Source organism: Nelusetta ayraudi, unplaced genomic scaffold (genome assembly GCF_046127955.1).
Source record: "Nelusetta ayraudi isolate G7.1 ecotype Tasmania unplaced genomic scaffold, CSIRO-AGI_Nayr_v1 ptg000042l, whole genome shotgun sequence".
NCBI classification, from domain to species: Eukaryota; Metazoa; Chordata; class Actinopteri; order Tetraodontiformes; family Monacanthidae; genus Nelusetta; species Nelusetta ayraudi.
In genome coordinates this window covers 22,129,085-22,147,622 of record NW_027466092.1, presented here as the reverse complement: position 1 = coordinate 22,147,622, position 18,538 = coordinate 22,129,085, and the positions used below count along the sequence as shown (strand labels likewise).

At 43.6% G+C, this 18,538-nt stretch overlaps 1 long non-coding RNA gene across 1 annotated transcript in view; it reads right to left on the bottom strand.

Moving 5' to 3' along the window:
- Window positions 1-500: 500 nt before the first annotated feature.
- The window catches only part of LOC142894219 (uncharacterized), a 76,630-nt gene continuing 58,592 nt past the window's right edge, over window positions 501-18,538 (bottom strand). The window contains exon 2 of the long non-coding RNA XR_012927790.1: window positions 501-584. This is a non-coding gene — a long non-coding RNA (uncharacterized LOC142894219). The remainder of the gene's footprint in view (window positions 585-18,538) is intronic.

Sequence of the window (18,538 nt, the reverse complement as noted above, 5' to 3'; positions counted from 1 at the left end):
GCTCTGCTTCTTCTTCTGCTTCTTCTTAATCCGCATACTACCACTCCCACTCACTGTCTGTTACATTATTTGCTGCATTTTCACTTTGGACATCGCAATAAACTGGTATGTCAACCATTTCCTTTTAATATTGACTTGAGACTTGTGTTCTAGGTGGTGAATGCCCTCACATCAGATATGGATTTGGTCTTTAGTTATATGGTAAGTTTATCTGACACACTCGTAGCCTCTGAGTCGAATAGAAAATATTGTGAATCATGTTCTTTAACTATTAAGTTATTCTATAACCTCTGAATATTTCAACCAAGGTGTCTGGGCTGTTCTATGTTAACCCTCAAAAATACTCAATTTTGATATCAAGATTTCAAATGGCTGTGACTTCAAATTTGTTAGAGATAAAGCCATACTGTAATTGAGAAAAATCTTCAGTATGACCCAAACTTTGTGAAAGGAGTACATTTTTTTTTTTTTTTGGTTGTTTGTTTTTGTATCATGTCAGATGTCAGGGATCTGTATGTCAGTCTCCACAATACCCCACAGGCTCATCAAAACGTTTTATCCACTTTTGATCATTTTCCACATATCTCAAACAGACCCAGCCATCATCACTGTAATTTACAGGGTGTAGGTACAGAATCTGTCCAGGGCTGTGGAATGTGTCCGGGGTCCTACAGCAACTCTATTAGGACAAACTACATCACGATCGCATTTAGAGAAAATAATTGTTAAACGTAGATAGATAAGTACATAGATTGAACGTATTATATGCAATAGAGGAAACAAACAAACAATCAATCAAACGAACGATGGATAGTTATCGCTGGTTTTCCTATGAGTTGGTTTTTCCGTCTGTTTGTTCTACCGCGATGCCGTTTGACATCGTAGAGTTGCCGTATGTGACGTCGTCGGCAGTCGCCAGACCCCCGGCCGACGACGTCACATACGGCAACCCGATTACGACAAACTACCTCGAGGTAGGATATATATACGCACAGAATATACTCGTGTTAGAATGTATGTGTGTGTGTGTGTGTGTGTGTAATACAAACAGGTATATGACTATGCTCTTCACTGTAATCTGTAATTTGATTGAATCTAAAGTGAATTTAAAAAAAGTGCATTAACTAAATCCCCCAAAAAATCAAAGAAAAGTATTAAGAAAGCATTCTTACCATTCTTTTTAACATTTTAAAAACAATTGAAATTAACAATTAAGCAACCAAATACAAAATAATGTAACATTTGCAAGATAGGGGCACTGATGCCCACTGGTGTCCACTCCCCTTGGTAAGGAAGACCTGGAGAATACAGAGTTGATTTATTAATTACTTTACAGTAGTCACGTCATGAAGAATATGATGTTTCCAATAAGTGCCTGCATAAACACCTGTTTTAAGGAACTGACCTTCACCACAGTAATGTAAGGAGCTTCAGGCACAGAAGTAGCAACAGTTGTGTGGATGTGTTTCATCAGTATATACAGAGTAAAATCCTTGGATTTGTCCTCTTTTCCTGAACTGACATATCCTGTAAATGGAAGTTTCCACTTAAAAGTAGAGATGGCATGAGGTCCATGAATTTGCCTATACATTAATAACAGAGCAATACAACATGTTTGACATCAACACAATATCATTCTTTCGAACATGCATGTACCAGCAGAGAATTTCTTATACAGCCTTTGACATCCAATGCACGTGGTCGAGTAGGATATTCGAGATTTTTTTGGAAACCTCTGCAGCAGTTTTATTTCGAAGGGACATTGCCACAACCCACTTTGGGAAAAGGTCTGTGGTCGTAAGTATATATCTACAACGTAATGTAATATAGTCAGTGTTTGTTTTTCTTTGTAAAAAATACTATTACTAGAATATAAAATACTAGTATTAATATACTAGTATTAAGGTTGCAGGGGACGCATGTTGGGAGAATAACAATAACTTCTACATAAGTCATTTACTGTTTGCCCCTTGCAGTGGTAGGAAGAGGGCCAATTAAATCCACGCCAAGTACGCTCCATGCCTCCTTCACAACAATTGGTTGCAATACAGGTGCAGCGGTCTTCATCCTGTCATTTCGCTGACATTGGGGACACTCCTCAAGCTTAAAAGATAGCTGTTGTTTAGACTATGACAATCATTTAAATTTTTAGACATTACTGTAAACTGCACTTTTGAAGCATTATGTGATATAGCCAATGGCCTGATTAAGACTTGACTGATTTGTTTTTTTCCAGGGATTTCACCAGAAACAAAGAGCAAACAGTGGAAAACACTTCCAAGTCCATGTTAGTTTTTGAATAAAATCTTCACAAACTAATGTGAAGATTTTACATGTTAGTTTTATTCAATAATTTTTGTTAAATTATTGAACAATTTCAAGGGTATGGCATGTGCTAAGTCATAACAGTCAAACATTCCTGTAGATGCATTAATAACTCAAGAGGTCTCACCCATTTCTTGACATCCTCAGACAAAGTCGCCCAGCGATAAGATGCTGAAACCTTTTCCTGGGTTTTCCTTGTGCCAAAGTGACCTACATTGTCATGGCATGTACTGGCAAGTACTTGTGATCCATCACCACCATTTTGGGCTTTCCTTTCCAAGAGTAAAACAGCTGCCCATCTATTGCAACAGAAAAAAATGTTGTTTGTCTTAAAAGAGTTGCGGTAAAAATCTGCGCTCTGGACAAACCGTGATGTAGTTTGTCCTAATAGAGTTGCCGTAGGACCCCGGACACATTTGCTGTGTCTCAATTCAGGGTCTGCATCCTTGAAGTACCCATTTTGGCTTGTCCCAATTCCCAAGGGTGCTTAGGACGCTCAAAATGCGTATTTGGAAATACGCACTCGTTTTAGCCAATTCCAAGGATGCACCGCTACTATCCTTCGCGTACTTATGTATCCCATGATACTTTGCGTGCTGCTGCAAAGCATCGTGGGATCCTGGGAAGTCAGCTGAAATTAGCGGCATGTACTGGTTAAGACACAACATATCAATTTAAGTATTGAAATTTCACATAAAGTATCCAGTTTTTAACGTAGGATTTTACTTATTTGATCATCCAACGGCATTGTTAGATGGCGAACCAATGGTTAGCTTGATACTATAAAAACGTCACTTCCGGGGTTGGCCAGCCGGAGGGAACGGCAGTGACGAAACGAGGAAATACGCCGAAGGCCAGACCGTCCCGAGTGGTTACCGGGGAGGCGGGGTTTGGTCCGTCCTTCTAGGCTGGGTACTCGAAGAACGCTTCCTTCAGACGGAGGACACTCGGTCTGAAGGGTGCAGACCCTGAATTGAGACACAGCAACTTTGTACCTACACCGGCACTGGTTGGGCGTTTCCTCCCACAGCTTCTACCACGTTGATCGCTACCTCCCCAATTCTTTTTCACTTACGCGCCCTCCATCACCATTAGCGGTGTTTGAGCAGTCCTGCTTCCCCCACCACGTCTCCTCATCCTCATTCGCCAATTACTCCCACTACACCTCGGTCACGCTGAGGCGAAGCATGTGCTGCTTGGTGACTGTCATGGCACATTGACTCGCTGCCGCTGCGTAAAGACGCACCGGCAGACTTCGCTCTCACGGGACGACAGAGTGCGAATATTCCTCTTTGCAATCACAGTCAGACATTACTTGACAAAGTACTTCGTCAACAAACACACCTCTCGGCGATGTATTATTGGCAACATTAGCTGTTTCTCTCTCTCTCTCTCTGCTCTCACTACAACCATTTCCTCGTCTCCTCGACTGAGTCAGGCTTTCTCTGTCTTTATACTCCAAAATCTGAATATAAACACCCCGACAAACGCTACTCAGATTGAAGCCACAGGTGTCTGCCATCTCCTGGTGTAAAGCGGAAACTACTTTTAGTACCATATTTGCCGCTATGGCCTGTTTAATTCAGCAATGACGCTTGTCGCAATTGTGCGACCATGCCGCCTAAAGGGTTAAGAAGGCCACTGAATAATTTGTCTATATCGGTGATCCCTGAACTAAGATTGGGACTAATTAGTATCCCAAAGACCTTAGTTATATGGTAAGTTTCACTGGGTGCTATTCAAACCCCTAAACTCTGAGTTGAACAGACAAAATTGATCATGTTTTATAACCTCTGAGTACTCCAACCCAGACATCAGGGCTATTATTTCATGTGAGTCAGGAAACTGAGTGGTTTGTTAATTGATGTATGCCATTCCTGAACTGAAGACTGATGTCAGATCTCTTAACAGCAGAGCTTAATTCTTAAATTGGTTGTGATTTAGCGCTGTACAAATAAAGTTTTATTATTATTATTAAAGGATCTATATTCCTAATTATTGCTTGATTATTTATTTTCAATCAATACCTAAAAGTGAAGTTATTTTAAATAGAGTCAGATTAAATCAATAATTATTTACTGTACTTTAAAATCCTCATCTTAACACTGGAATGACAGAATATGCAGTGGGGAAATATTATTATTTGTTTCTAGATATTCCCCCTACACCATAAATACGAAACATGCTTTCAGGTAGGGTGGATTGTCCACAGCGGGTTCCCTGAGGAATATGGCGGTGAAAGATGGCAGCTAACATGGGAGCAAGACCCCTTGCTTTATGGATATTCCTATGTATAAATGAGAACTGTTCTACGAGTAGGAAAACCAAAAAAACGCTTATTGTACTGTGAGCATATACTTATATTAGTATATTTACTGGAAGCATCTTAAGTTTTTACCGATACAAAAATCAGTTATCAGGCCAAATTTTACACACTGGACCTTTAAGGTCAAATAGTGCAGTGGAGTGTCTGAGTAACTTTGCAGCTGCTAGTTTGAGATTTAATCTACTTGTCTGTTAAGTGAATTCATGCTCATATTTAGTGTTTTATTAATGCCTTCGTCTAGTCTCGTCTCCCACTTCCTGTTTTATTTTATAGTTCTGTTTCCTTTGTAGTGTGGGTGTTTTTAGCTTTACTCTTGTTTAGTCGTTCATCACGTTCACCTGTGTCTCGTCATCTGTTCTGCCCTCTTGTACAAACAGTCCTTGGCTGTGTCTCAATTCAGGGTCTGCATTCTTTGAAGCCTGCATTTGAAGGCCAGTTAAGTCATAGCCCTGCGCGAAGACTTGTCCCAATTCACTAAAATTCAAAGGGCGCTCCAAATGCGCCCTACTTTTAGCTGATTCGAAGGATGCACCGCTATCCTTCTTTATCCCAGGATGTTTCGCGTGCTGCTGCTAAGCATCCAGGGATCCTGGGAAGTTAGCTGAAATCGCAGCATCTGCTGGCAAAGACACGACTTATAAATTTAAGTATTCAAGTTTTTAACATAGGATTTTTACTTGTTTGAACATCCAGTGTCATGTCTGGATGGCGAGACAATGGTTAGCTTGACGCTATAAAAACGTCACTTCTGGGGTTGGCCAGCAGTAGGGAACGGCGGTGATGCAACCAGGAAATACGCTGAAGGCTAGACTGTCCCCTGTGGTTACCGGGGAGGCGGGTTTGGGTTCGCCCTTCTCGGCCGGGTCCTTCGGAGGACGCTTCCTTCGAAGGATGCAGACCCTGAATTGAGACACAGTCCTTGTCTGCCTTTGCCCTTTTCCAGTTTGTCTTGTCTTGGTCCTTGTTGAGGAGTCATGTGGTTCAAGCAACCAGTGCAGGTTTTTGTATTTTTCCTTGATCAAGAGAATATTTGTTGTGCTTTTGTGTTCTCTTTGAGAGTGAATTTTTGTTTAAACCTTTTTCATAAAATTTCTGCAAGAGACTTATAAGTCATTCACCGCCCGGGTTTTGCTGACATTTCTGTCAATGAAAGCCTCTCATTATTTTGAGTCGTTATATTGAATCTGTTTGCTTGGTGAGTGTGTGGTTGACCCTTCATCCTGGCCTGGGCTGTGGACAGCTGCCAAAATGAAATAAAACAACATATATACAATTCTGTTAGGTAAACAGCCGTGACTGAGTTGCATTGCCAAGCTTCTGTTCTGCATGATTGTATCCTAATTAGATCAATTTAAAATAATAGTAGGTGTATTTTTTTCCGTTTATAATGGTCCATGCTAATTGTTATCGAACCATTGTACATGTTAATATTTCAACAACATTCACATAGGACACTATAATCCATGTACAGGCCACATTAATAGCCTAACTCGATTTTACAGTGATCTAGTCTCAGTCAGTGTCAAATACAGCGCTCACTTCATGCATCCATCAAATGATTAACACTTATTATACAACAGCCTCACACACTCCACACACAGACTGACAAACGCAAAACCAGCCGGTAATAACTAAACTGCATAACTCCCATCAAGTTCACGTTCACATTCACATGCAAAAAGCAGCCCAAAACAGTATCACTGTAACAACGCACAGACCAACACAGCATGCCATGGCACTGTGCGTCATAAAGATGCACAGAGAGCTGCTTAGACAAGCCCCCCACATTGACCTAAGCCCAAATGCAATAGAAAAGAATAGAATAGAATATGTTATGGCCCAGCTCTGAGACCACAACCAAAAATTAACCCAAAGGAGGACTGAAGATCAATAATTAATCTGAATTTATTTACAAAACAGGAATAATATGCAACTAAACCAGAATCAAAACAGAAAATAAAGTGGTTCAGGCTGGGTCTTCTGGTGTTGACAGGAAGAGAGAGTGAGAGGGACTGAACCGCCCTCTTTTGTAGACTTGGAGCCACCTTCTCAGGTGCTCCTAATGGCAGGCACTGCCTCACTGGGAACTGGTACTGCAGGGGGCAGAAAAACACAGACAGACAGGCAGCGCCGAAGCCCCAGAGCCGTCACAAATAGAATAGAATAGAATAGAATAATAATAAACTGCTTGTTTATGTCCTTTATTGAATCAGCATGCGTCACGAGAGCACTTTTCTCCGCCACCAGGTCGATGATGCAGTCCTTATCCAAAGATGCAGAGTCTCTTTCTCCATAGCCATCAACATGAAGCTGTTCCTGCAACAGGTGTTCCTGTGATACAGTGCTCCTTAATCGAGTTTTGATTAATTTTCAAGTGGAGAAGCTTCGCTCACAAGCAACTTGAGTCACAGACAGTGTTAAGAGAAACTTGTATCCAAGCCCAATTAGGTGGTATGAAAGAGTGAGCATGTTTAAGCGCTGGAGGTAAAAATAGACACAGGCCCGACAGTTTCTAACATCCCATTCTTCCTCGGTCTGCTCATCATCTTCTTTATCCTCAATACATATTTGGACTACGACTCTTTACGCACAGATTCGCTGAAACTGGCCCAGTTTGTAGCCAGACTGAGAAGCTCGGCCTGCAACTTAGCGGGAGTAGCGTTGCTGTTGTGCCTCGTCAGGTTTGCACTCAGCGTGTTCAGTGTGCCAGCAGGGACACCTTTAAGTTTCAAATGATCAAATCTCCTGGGGTGAAGCAGAGATAAATCTGTGTATAGTTCTCTGTTTTTTTCAAAACGTTGGGAAAGGCTTTGATTGACTTTATCGAGAATGACATTGTGTACTGTAATCTCATACCTCTGATAAGCATCTTGAATGGTTGTGTCACCACATCATTTTCCTGCCATCTTTTTTTTCCTGTTTTGTTTTGGTCTGACATTGGGCAGGGCCACTGCGTCCTCACAGTCACATTCATTTAACTTCCCACTTCACAAAGAGGTCTGCTGCCAGCTTCACTCCAGCAAAGTCACGTGTGTATTTTTCCATATCCTCTTGTGTTTTTGTGACAAAGCAATGGGCTGAAAGCAAATCCATTCCACTCATTTGCAAGTACTCTGAGAGTGGAGTTGTTGTCTGGAAGATGCGCAGAAATATCTGGGCAGTGAGGATAGTTTGGTATTTCAGTAGGTTATCTGCAAACCAGTTGGCCTTCGCGCACCTGCGGCTGAAGATTCACTTTATCACTCGGTTCCCTGAGTGTCACTGTCAGATCAATGTAAAGGCACTCAGCTGGATCCCGAACCTGCCAAAGACCACCATCGTGTCGCAGCTATTGTTGACAGCCGCCTGTGTCGTGTGTCTTTGCTCACATCGTCCCATTGATTCTTTGGTATGAGTCTCGCAGAAAAACAGCAATGTCATTTAACAAATTAAAGAGTGATGCGCTCGATAGATCAGAGCTTGTAGTGTCCATTAGCACTAAATTCAGTACATGGCTATAACACCATACGTGTACCTGGGGAGCATCAGCTGACAAGAGTGCTGAAAAGCCTCTGTATTCCCCTTGCATGTTAGCCGCACCATCTGTGGCATTACCAACACAGTTTGCCACATTACTGTCCATTTTCTCCAAAATGCCCTTCACCAAATCAACAAAGGCCTGGCCAGTGGACAACTCAGTAATGACAAGTGCAATCAGTCGCTCCTGAATATTTGTGTCAGTCACATAGTGCATTATAACTGAACACTGATCTTTAGCTGTAATGTCCTGTGTAGTATCAATTTGAATTGAATACATCCCAGCCTATTTAACCTCAGCAGCAATATCTTCTTTAATGAGACGTCTAATAGCCTCAATGACAATGTTTACTGTTGTTTTAGAGAGTAGAGTGACCAGTGAACCTCTGCCCTTAGCACTGGAGTCGTGCAGCCTCTTGCTTTTCTCTATACTTGAACGTACATGTGTCTGCATTATTACATCATATTTGCTCAACAAGAAAACAAGTTCTCAAAAGGTCTCATGGACAGCAGCTTCGTTTTCCAAACTGAATACAGCCTCTTGTTTGTCTCCCCTGGAACTGAGTCCACGTTTTCCAATTACTTTAACAATGTCAATGACACGCTCTAAAACCAATCGCCTCTGACTATGGCTATAGACATTTGATTTCCATAAAGCACCTCAGGTATATTGCCTCTGTTCTCTCTTAACAGGTAAGCGTATGCAGCATCTTTTTGAGGGCTAAGGGCCAATTCCAGTTCCTCCCTTAACTCCTCAATCTCTGGCCCTCAATCTTGGCCCTCAAAAATAAGTGTAAGGGCTTAGAAATGGGACACCCCTTAAGTGCAGTTATGTCTTCAGACTGTGGGGGGCGGCCTTACGCCAAAGCTACATCCAGTCAGTCAAGAATACAACGACGAAGAAGAAGAAGAAGACGACTAAAAAGAAGAAGTCCTCCGTTGCTACACAACGATGTACACAAGTAACGTGAAGCCGGGACCGCCGGTCCGGCTGACAAACATTGTAAAGTAAAAAAAAAATAAATGTTACGCAACAACGATGTCAATAATCCATAAAAAAGTCTTAAACAAGGACAATAAAATGGTTTCGTAATATTTATATCTTTATTAACTAAGAAAATACTTCCATTTGTAGCTCGCTTTTACATCACCATCTTTTTCGAAGATGTCTTGGCGAAAATACGCAATGCCTTCTGGGTAGCCCTTAGTCCCAAGGGTGGTGCCAGAGAATCTCAATATTGAGGGCGATACAGCCCTTAAACTCGTCCCTCAACTTGACGTTCTTAGAATCGGGACAGCACTTGCACCTCGCGGGAGCGCGCATTTTTGAGATTGAGGGTTGAGATTGAGGGTTAAGGGAGGAATTGGAATTCACCCTAAGTATCTCATGCTCGCCCATACGTTGAGGTATATGCCTCCAGTCACTCATTCCCAGGGTAAAGGGGTTATCATGTTTGGAAAATGCCAGACACACAGAGCAGTATAATGTGTGTGATTTTTCACAATACGCTAACCACGATCGCCTTGTCCCATCGCTGCAGTTAAATTATCTTTTAACTGTATTGTTGGTGGTTGCTTGAATTGGATGATAATTAAAAAATAAATCAAAATCTGTTGAGTTTGGCAGAGCAAAGTAGTTAAATGCAGCAGTCTCCTCAGTCTCAGCAGGTTCATCATCACCACCTACATTTCCTCCTTGGGCTGCGGCCGCAACGCCATCCACCTCCTTATCCACCACGTCCCCGACAATAGGTGACTTGGATGTAGCAGCAGTGGCACTAACAGCCGGTGTCGGTGACGACGCCTCCGAGCCGGCGCCCTCGCTGACAGCACCGCTCTTTACAGCAGGCTGCTGCTGGGCGAACAGCTTTGTCATTTTTAGACATTTACCCGCATCTGCCTCCAGACATTTTCTTTTTTTTGTCTCGCTCCTTCTCCGCACCACCTTTGACTTTTTTGTTTTGTTTTCGCTCCATTTTTTAATTGAAATTTTCTCTCTGACGACGCCGGTCCCACCTTCAATTAGCGTAACTAAGCCCGCCACCTTTTTTTGAGGTAGTCACGTAGTCGTGCAGAGCAAACCATTTGGGGTCTGTGGAGGGGCAAAGTGGCCTCCCCACGAAAAAGGGGATCTGGACTGACCGGATTGAGGTGGTGAAGTAGAAGGAGGAGGCAGGCAGCGTCAATTGTAGGAGGAAATAAAATTTTATTCTTTTAACCCCAACAAATAAATAAATAAACAGGCGCCAGTTTCACGGTCCTCTAGTCTCTCAGCAGACTAGTCAGCTCTCCCTTCCCACACCAAAATGAGCGCTCTTTATAGTGGGCAGCATCATATGGCCAATTGGGCCACCCCACTAACCGTGGTGACATCGACCATAATGAACATTTCAAAACAAAACAATAACACAAAGAAATAAACCCTTCAATAAACAGAACACAATCCCCCCTAAACATACAAACCCTTAAATACAAATAAACCCCACATTTTCCCCTTAATTATACTTTCAAACCAAAAACCAACACCCCCTCTTACGGAAATGGGCTACTCCACTTTAGCCGGCGCGCCATAAAACCCCACCCCTGCAGCGGCGCGCGCTTCCGCCCAGGAGCAGCGGAGCCGACCGGGACCAAGCGGATGCAGGTGAGGTGTGGGTGAGCAGCATGGCGAGATATGATGGTGTGAGATGATTGACCAGTGCACCAACTGTTACAGGTTGGGAAATGGGACAGAATGGGAGTCGCGGTGCTCCGCGCTCCCGATGCCGACACCCTGCACACGCCACCCGTTGCTCCGCCCCAAAGCACGGCAGGGCACAAGAACAATATGAAATACAAAATAAAAATCCCCTACACAACCCCGTGTGTGCCACTTTGTGTGTGAGATCGCTCACTTTCTCACAGGGTGTCAACCTACCTCAACCCAGTCACAATCACCTCACACATCCCCATGACAATGGATAAGGGACCGGGCTTCCCAGTTTCTATTAGGGCCGGCTGATGAGCGGTGTCTGCGTGTTTTTATTATTATTAGATTTTTCAGGGGGAGGGCTTGGCGGCCCCAGAGACTGCTGGCCCTTCTGGATTCTGCCAGAAATGCCAGACTGGCCAGTCCGGGGCTGGTCGTGCAGTCTGCTTGGGTCCCAGTCTTTACAGATTTGTGACATTTTAGCCATAAACCCTGTTTTGCATTTTCTCTTCCATGTGGTAACGCTGAAGTGAAATTTTTCAGCTGATCACGATACATAGCTAAGTCGGACGCAACAACATCTATTCAGCACCCTTTCCACCTTCCAAATTTGGACAATATTGTTGTGTAACTCGTGTTATTTGACAAATGTTTTGCAGAAAATGAACACACTGAAAATGCATATGTATTTTGCACAGTAAGAGACTGAGCTCTAAGGAACTCAAAGAGTTGAGCATTGTGAACAGAAATGATACACAAAATCACTTTGGTCATTTCTCGGTTTGCATCTCTTCCTGTGAGTTTTAATGAAATAATTGTTAATCCCACAAAAAATGACTACAACCCTAACCCAGGAAATTAAACAGCAAGGAGAGCCTTTGAAAACAGCTGCCCTGCATTTTTTTTCTTTGTTTGCTGGAAATGCACAGGTATTGTAGTGAACACATGGTTTTATTGTTTAATTACATTTTTTAAGGAACGCATCTTTTCCCGGCAGGCTAATTAATAGTAAATAGTGCTTGTTTATTAGCTAATTTGACACGCAGCTTGACTTAACAGCTATGCTAATTTTCAGTTGCAGCCTTGAATGGCCGGCAGCTGCAGGCCTTTGTAGGCTGCTGTAAAAAATGCAAATTTTCAATATTTTTTCCATGCTTTGTATGAATGTTTAATGCAGCTAACATACTTTTTCAGTGCATTCCTATAGATTTGGTTTAGCCTGCTCCATAAACCTTGATGCAACATCTTAAACTCTCATTATTACTTGTTTTTCATTTCCCATGAATTGTTTTCCTCTCGCAGAAAAATGCTGAAACTCAACGCAGGTGCTAATCCCATCTCGGAATTAGCTCCGTGTAAGCTCCGTCGCATGGCGCCTCGGCGCCGATCAGAGTTGAGCCCGGAACTGGAGATGTCTGTTGGATGGGCCGCCCCACTCGGCTCTTTCTCTGTCGGCAAGTGCGAGCAGAATGGAACCAGACGCAGGACCTCTCCGCCAGCGACTATCAAATCATAGCGGGCACCTGTCATCCCCTATTATAATTAGCAAGTGGACGTCTAAATAATTGCCATCGGGTTGCGGATGTTGCGAATGAGTGTTGGCAGCCAGACAACCCCCCCTCCCGTTCCCCCGCTTCCCTTTAGTGAGTGAGTGAAAGTGAATGAGATAGAGAGATTGCGAGTGATAGACAAAGTGAGAGAGATTGAGAGAGAGAGGAGGGTGGATAGGTCGGGGGGGATCATAGTGATGCAAAAAAGGCTGTGCGTTATTATTATTAAATGATGCGATGTCAAAGGCCCAAAACGAGTTGCTCAGCTTTAGGATCCACTGGTTGAAATGCAGGTGTGTGTGTGTGTGTGTGTGTGTGTGTGTGTGTGTGTGTGTGTGTGTGTGTGTGTGTGTGTGTGTGTTTGTGTTTGTGCGTGCGTGAGTGCGTTCACGTATGCTGTGCGCATGGGCCTTAGGCTGCTGCTATTAAGAGCGCCACTGCAGGGTGTATTGCCAGCCGTAGAGTGGCAACTCCTCTCACTTGTCGTCTTTCCTTCTTCCTCGATTAGACTGACACACACACATATATACTGCACAGCATATATATATATATATATATATATATATATATATGGCATATTCACAGAGTGCTCTTGCCTGAGGGGGAGAAGCCAGAGTTCACCAGCTGCCCCTCCCCCACTCCCCTTTCAGTGTCATAGGAGTCAGTCGAGGTCACTGTCGCTCAGTGGCGCCCTCTCTGGTCCTCACAGCAGGGGACCAGTGAGGGAATGCAGCCCAAAGCGGGTGGTAAACTCCATCTAAGGCTAAATACAACAACAATCAACAACAATCATCAACATCATCAACAATGGTACACAGCGCTTTCACCTGTCTACCTGCTACCTGTGTGTGTGCTGATTTTCTTTTTTCATACATGCACTCTGATATATAGTGCCAGTGCTAACTGTGCTAGCGACAACGACTGATGCGTCTGTTCCGTTTTTCTCCATTTGCAGCTGGAACATTGACAGCCCGAGTGTGTGATAAATCTGAATTCCAACTTGTGGGAATAATAACCGTAATAATAATTGAATAAGCTGTAACACAACTACAAGCACGCACACACCACACACACCCTACTTGCGCCCTGTTAACACGCTGCACAGCTGTGTCACTCTGTAATTTGTCTGACATCCCAAGAAGCCTCAGTAGGTGGAAACGTTAGCATCTCTACGGAGGCCCACTTCTGCTTCTCCCAGAATGTTTGAAACTAAACAAGCAGTGTCACTTCTGCTGCCACCTTCTAAGCATTCGCAGATAAATAAATATTAATTTTTCGGGGCCCCTTCGATGTCGCATGTTTGTCCACCAGGAACAAAAGCAGTGTCTACAGAGCAGCTTCAAATCCAGACATCTCATCACCCCGCTGAGCAGTTCCCCTCCTCCCTGCAGTGCCTTGCTCAGCAGTGCGCTTACCGTAGTGCTGACTGAGACGCTGGCTTGCTGGTGCTGTCTGTGGTGTTATCAATTCTGCTCCCATTCCAGCCGGTCCTTGCTAAGCCACAGCTGACTGCTTTTGTTGGCCACCTGCCCCTTTGTGCTACCTCATCTTTCTTTTTTTTCCTTTACTATCCAGGCCCGTGCTGTCAGCAGTGCAAATGCTGCTCCTTCCGTAGAGCTAATCTTGGTGGGTAACCGCATCATTTGATCTACGCCACCATCCCCATTTTCTTGCATTTTCAGAACGCCGTGCGAATGAGCTAGCCGGTCAAAGACACGTCAGGAAATGGATTTGTTGTCTCCAGGTCCCGTCTTCGTCAAAAAGCAGCGGTGTTTTCCCGAGGTGCAAGCTGTGAGCTGACTGCAGGAATCCTCAACCTGAAGCAGAACGTAAATGCACTCTGCACACAGATTATATGCTTATTTAAAGCATAGAATTCCTATGATTTATAGCTTCTCAAAATTGTCATAAAACAACCAAAACATGTAATGAAGTACTGAATCTGTCAGCCTTAAACCCGAGGATGCTGCTGCGCTGCTGGCTGGTGAACATGGTTGCTACTGAGGGCTTTGCGAACACACCAGCGCTGCACTGGGGGCCAAGCTGGTTGGGAAACTTGGCAGGAACCTACTGTTAATTAAAGGCTATGCTCAGCTCTTTCTAAATTAGATGTGGAATGTTAAGCAAAGAGGGGTTCGCCATTACCGCGGCACACGCTGCAACCTACGACCCCGCTGGCCGAGGGTGGCACGTCCTTCACACAGTAATTGTGCTCACATCGAGTGCTGCCATGACAGGCCACGTGTCGGTGGAGGAGTCGGCCAAATGGGGGGGAAAAAAGGTGGCGAGCTTCTTCTGGCTGCGTGCAACGAGCAGGTAGTACATTTCCCCCTCTCATTCCATGAAGCTGTTCGGGGGTTGAAACAATTGGCCTCTCAGCCCGTTTCAGTAGCCACGGGTGGTATGTATTGGATTAGGGTTAGTTGCTTGAGGGATTCGGCAAATTAGCCCATTTTCACTTATCAAACGTTGGGAGTCTGATTTGAGCAGCTGCCAGCTCTCTGTCTGAAATAGATTTATTTATTTTTTCCCTCTCTGCCTCTCTCCCGGCTTCTGAAGCTAACAGCGTTTGACACCGCACCAAGATGATCCCCGATAAAGATATTTTATGAGATGGTACAGACAAGCACTCCACTGTGCAGCCCTAGTTATGTCGAGAGCTCCCTTTTGTCTGTTCCTACTTGTCCATCATTCATTTATTCCTATTTCCTGCTGTGCTGTTCTATCCCTGCCATGTGACCACTTGAGTACATGTGCGTGTTTTATTCCGGCGCAACTCCCCCTGGATGTGGCGCTAATCACCCTCTTTGATATCAGCCTCGCGCAGGCAATGAAGTTGTCAGCGTTGCGTGTAAGGACATGAGTAACCTCTCGTCTCCACTTCCTGATTGTTCCCGCAGCGGCGCGACCAACTATTAAACACTTTCCGTCAGCAGACGGCGTTCATCGCTTTCAGAGCTGTCAAAAGGGAGCGTTTGATTTGTACACAAGAGTCACATCCTTCCTGCTGTTACAGTGTGTTGCGAGATGACAGTTACCCCGGAAGGGGACCAAGTCATGAGTGGAGAAGACCCAGAAGTAGGTCAGCTCCTAGGCATTTGTTACATCATCCATATTCATAAACAGCACCCAGTTGTTGCACACTCTCTCCACACAGACTGTTCATTCCGTTCACTGCCCACCGCTACCCTCACTCCCTTTGCCTCTGTATAAATGTTAAATAGTAATTACACATTGCCTTGATGACATGAACAGCTGAGTTCAGCTGCTTTAAGTGCTCTCATGTTGGTGTTTACAAGGCTACATCTCCATAGCACAATGTGAAAAAAAAAAATTAAAGAGACTGCAACTTACAACAATAGAAATGTATTTACTTGAACAGGGACGACACAATAAAATATTAACCTTGCATATAAGAGAAGATATAATGAGCCAGGTTATAGCAACATTTGCTAATTTTCACCTTTAGTCCCAAGTGCTTCCCATTGGAAAACATCAGGAAGAGATTAAAAAAAAAAGCAAATGTAGAAACAAACCCAAATAAATTTCTAATCTTTCCCATCAAAATAGGTTGGATATGTGATCTGATATTTAATACAGAAATATTAAATGTTGACTCTCTTAAGCTAACCAACGGCTGTTAATTGTATCAGAGTTGCAAGATACGTGTACACAGCTGACTTGATTTGGCGTAATTATTATCATTATTATTTTTATTATTATTATTATTATTATTTAATAATAATAATAATAATAATATTTATTTATTTTTTGCCACAAATAGCTAATCAGCAGTAACTGTGCATTTAGGCATGTAGACATAGTTAAAAAGGACTTGCTGCGGTACTAACAATGTGTATCTAATAAAGTGGCTGGTGAGTTGTATGTTCAAGAAATGTCTCATCTTTTTTTTACATGTTGTAGTTTGTAATGAGGCCATTGAGGTTCTGCCGTCGGAGGACAACCTAGTGACCGATCTGATCTGGTCAGCATATTAGCTGATGCCGTCTCATACAGTGGCAGTTGTGCAGTGAATGAGCCCATTTTTAATTTGGTACATTTTTCGGTCCAGGTGACACACTTGTCCTTCAGCCCACGGTGGATGAAGAGAGCGTAGTGGGAGAGTGTGGGAGAATAAATGTAAACTGAGTCAGTCGCAGGGCTCTCAATTGCGCTGATAGTTCAAAACATGATGCTAATTCCTGCCAGCCACTGTTATTCACTCAGCCATAATAAAACCAGGTGAGTCTCCAACATAACCATTATGTGATGGGAGGTGGTGGTGGTGGCAGACTGACCCTGTCTTCAACTTGAATCATCCTGTGCTTTGGTTTTCAGAGTCATGTGTTTTACACCATTAGTGCACTTCACTTAAAGTGAAAGTTGAGCTTGAGATTGGAATTATTTAACAGCGCTCTCATTACCATTAACTGCAGTTGTCTTGATCTATGATCCAGGGAATAAAAGCAAGCAATTTGCACCTCTTTGTGCTTACATAGCAGGTGGCAATTACCGCCATCGCCAGCCCTTCGGAAGCCCTTTTGCTCTAAGCAGCAGCCGCAGCATGACATGAACATTTTATTACAGGGGACTCAGAAAAAGCTGCAAGAACAAAAAGTAAGTTAGAAGCAAGAGCAGAGGAGGGAGACAGTTGACAGGAAAACTCAGAGGAGCTCATGTGGAAAATGTTGAAGGAGTGCCGAAAGTTGAAGTGGATTGGATAGGTGGTGAGATGGGAAAAGTAGAGAGGGAACTGGTAAGGGGAGAGCGAACAGGAGCCGAGGCGGAAGCTGCAGTGCGCCGTCTTTATTTTAAAGAGCTGCCTCTTTCAGGAAACAAAGCAAACGCCTACATGTGCCTTATTGTCGGTGCAAGCTAGCTGAAGGTGTCTGCTGCCAGAGCGAGCGCCAGAGTTCAAGGGTGGCCTCACTGCATTGGCCCTGTTGTGTTAAGCATTGCCACGGCACGCATTGCTCAGACTCTCCGGCTTCTTTTCTTGGAGCTGCAAAGAAATTGCTTTGCCTATTGATCCACTTCCATGTTAAAAAAAGCATCTGGTCTGCAGCTCCAGGTATATATGCTCTGGAGATTCCCCTCGGCTGAAGACATGTCGTACAGTGTTTTCCATCTTCACTGCTATTTTTGTATGCTGCCTTCTGGGTTAGAAACCCTCTTGATGGCATTGAGTGCTAAAAGCCAATTATAGCAAGGCTTCCCGACGTTGAAACGGTCAACTGCTGGTCAAACTAGCTTGCAACCGAGTTGTCCTGCTTGTCACAGTTGCAGTCCAGACATTCATTATTTTTGCTAAAACTTTCGCATTCGGTGGCAGTTAAAGGCCAGTGTGTAGATTTGTGTGGTGGCACAAGGGGAAGGGTACTTTATTTTATATTAATGGATACCAAAAAAAAAAGGAACTTAATAATACCGACAACGCCACCTTGGGTAAGGGCCCAAGGACCCATGCTAAATTAACTTGTTCAGGTTCGTAACAAAAAGGGGGGGCGGAGACTGTGTTCCAATATTGTACAAAAGAATAGGTTTATTGTTCAAACAAAACAGAAGAAATGCAACAAGAAAGATGAACCATGTCGTGTGCCTTGATGGTTCGGAATGTCAACGTATGTTTGACCAGGATAAGACGAACACTAACAAAATAAGAGGCAGACTGAGGCACACCGACTGGAGGCGGGGGGGAAGGCGATGCGGGGAGGCAGCCCCCCAAAAGTAAAACAACAAAACACTTCAATTCAAAACAAAGGAAAAATTAAAGTGCACAAACCAATATGAAATACTTATAAGACCCAACACACGGGGAACATCACCCAAGAGAACCACCACCAACACCGTCTGCCTTCAGCTGCAAAGAAAAAAGGAAATAGGTTAAACAAACAGCTCACCCTGCTGCAACCAAATGAAAGAAATAAAAATTCCCCTCAACAGAAACAAGACCAGAATTTAACCCGGCAAAATAAATGGATATCCAAAGGAAACAAAACAAAGCAAAACCTTGATTGACAAACGAAAATAAACAGATATTCCAAACCCAAAGAACCCAAAACTAAAACTTAAGATTTACTACCGACTCAAACCCCAGTGATGACCTTAAGCCCTAAGAAAAGAACTGACTGA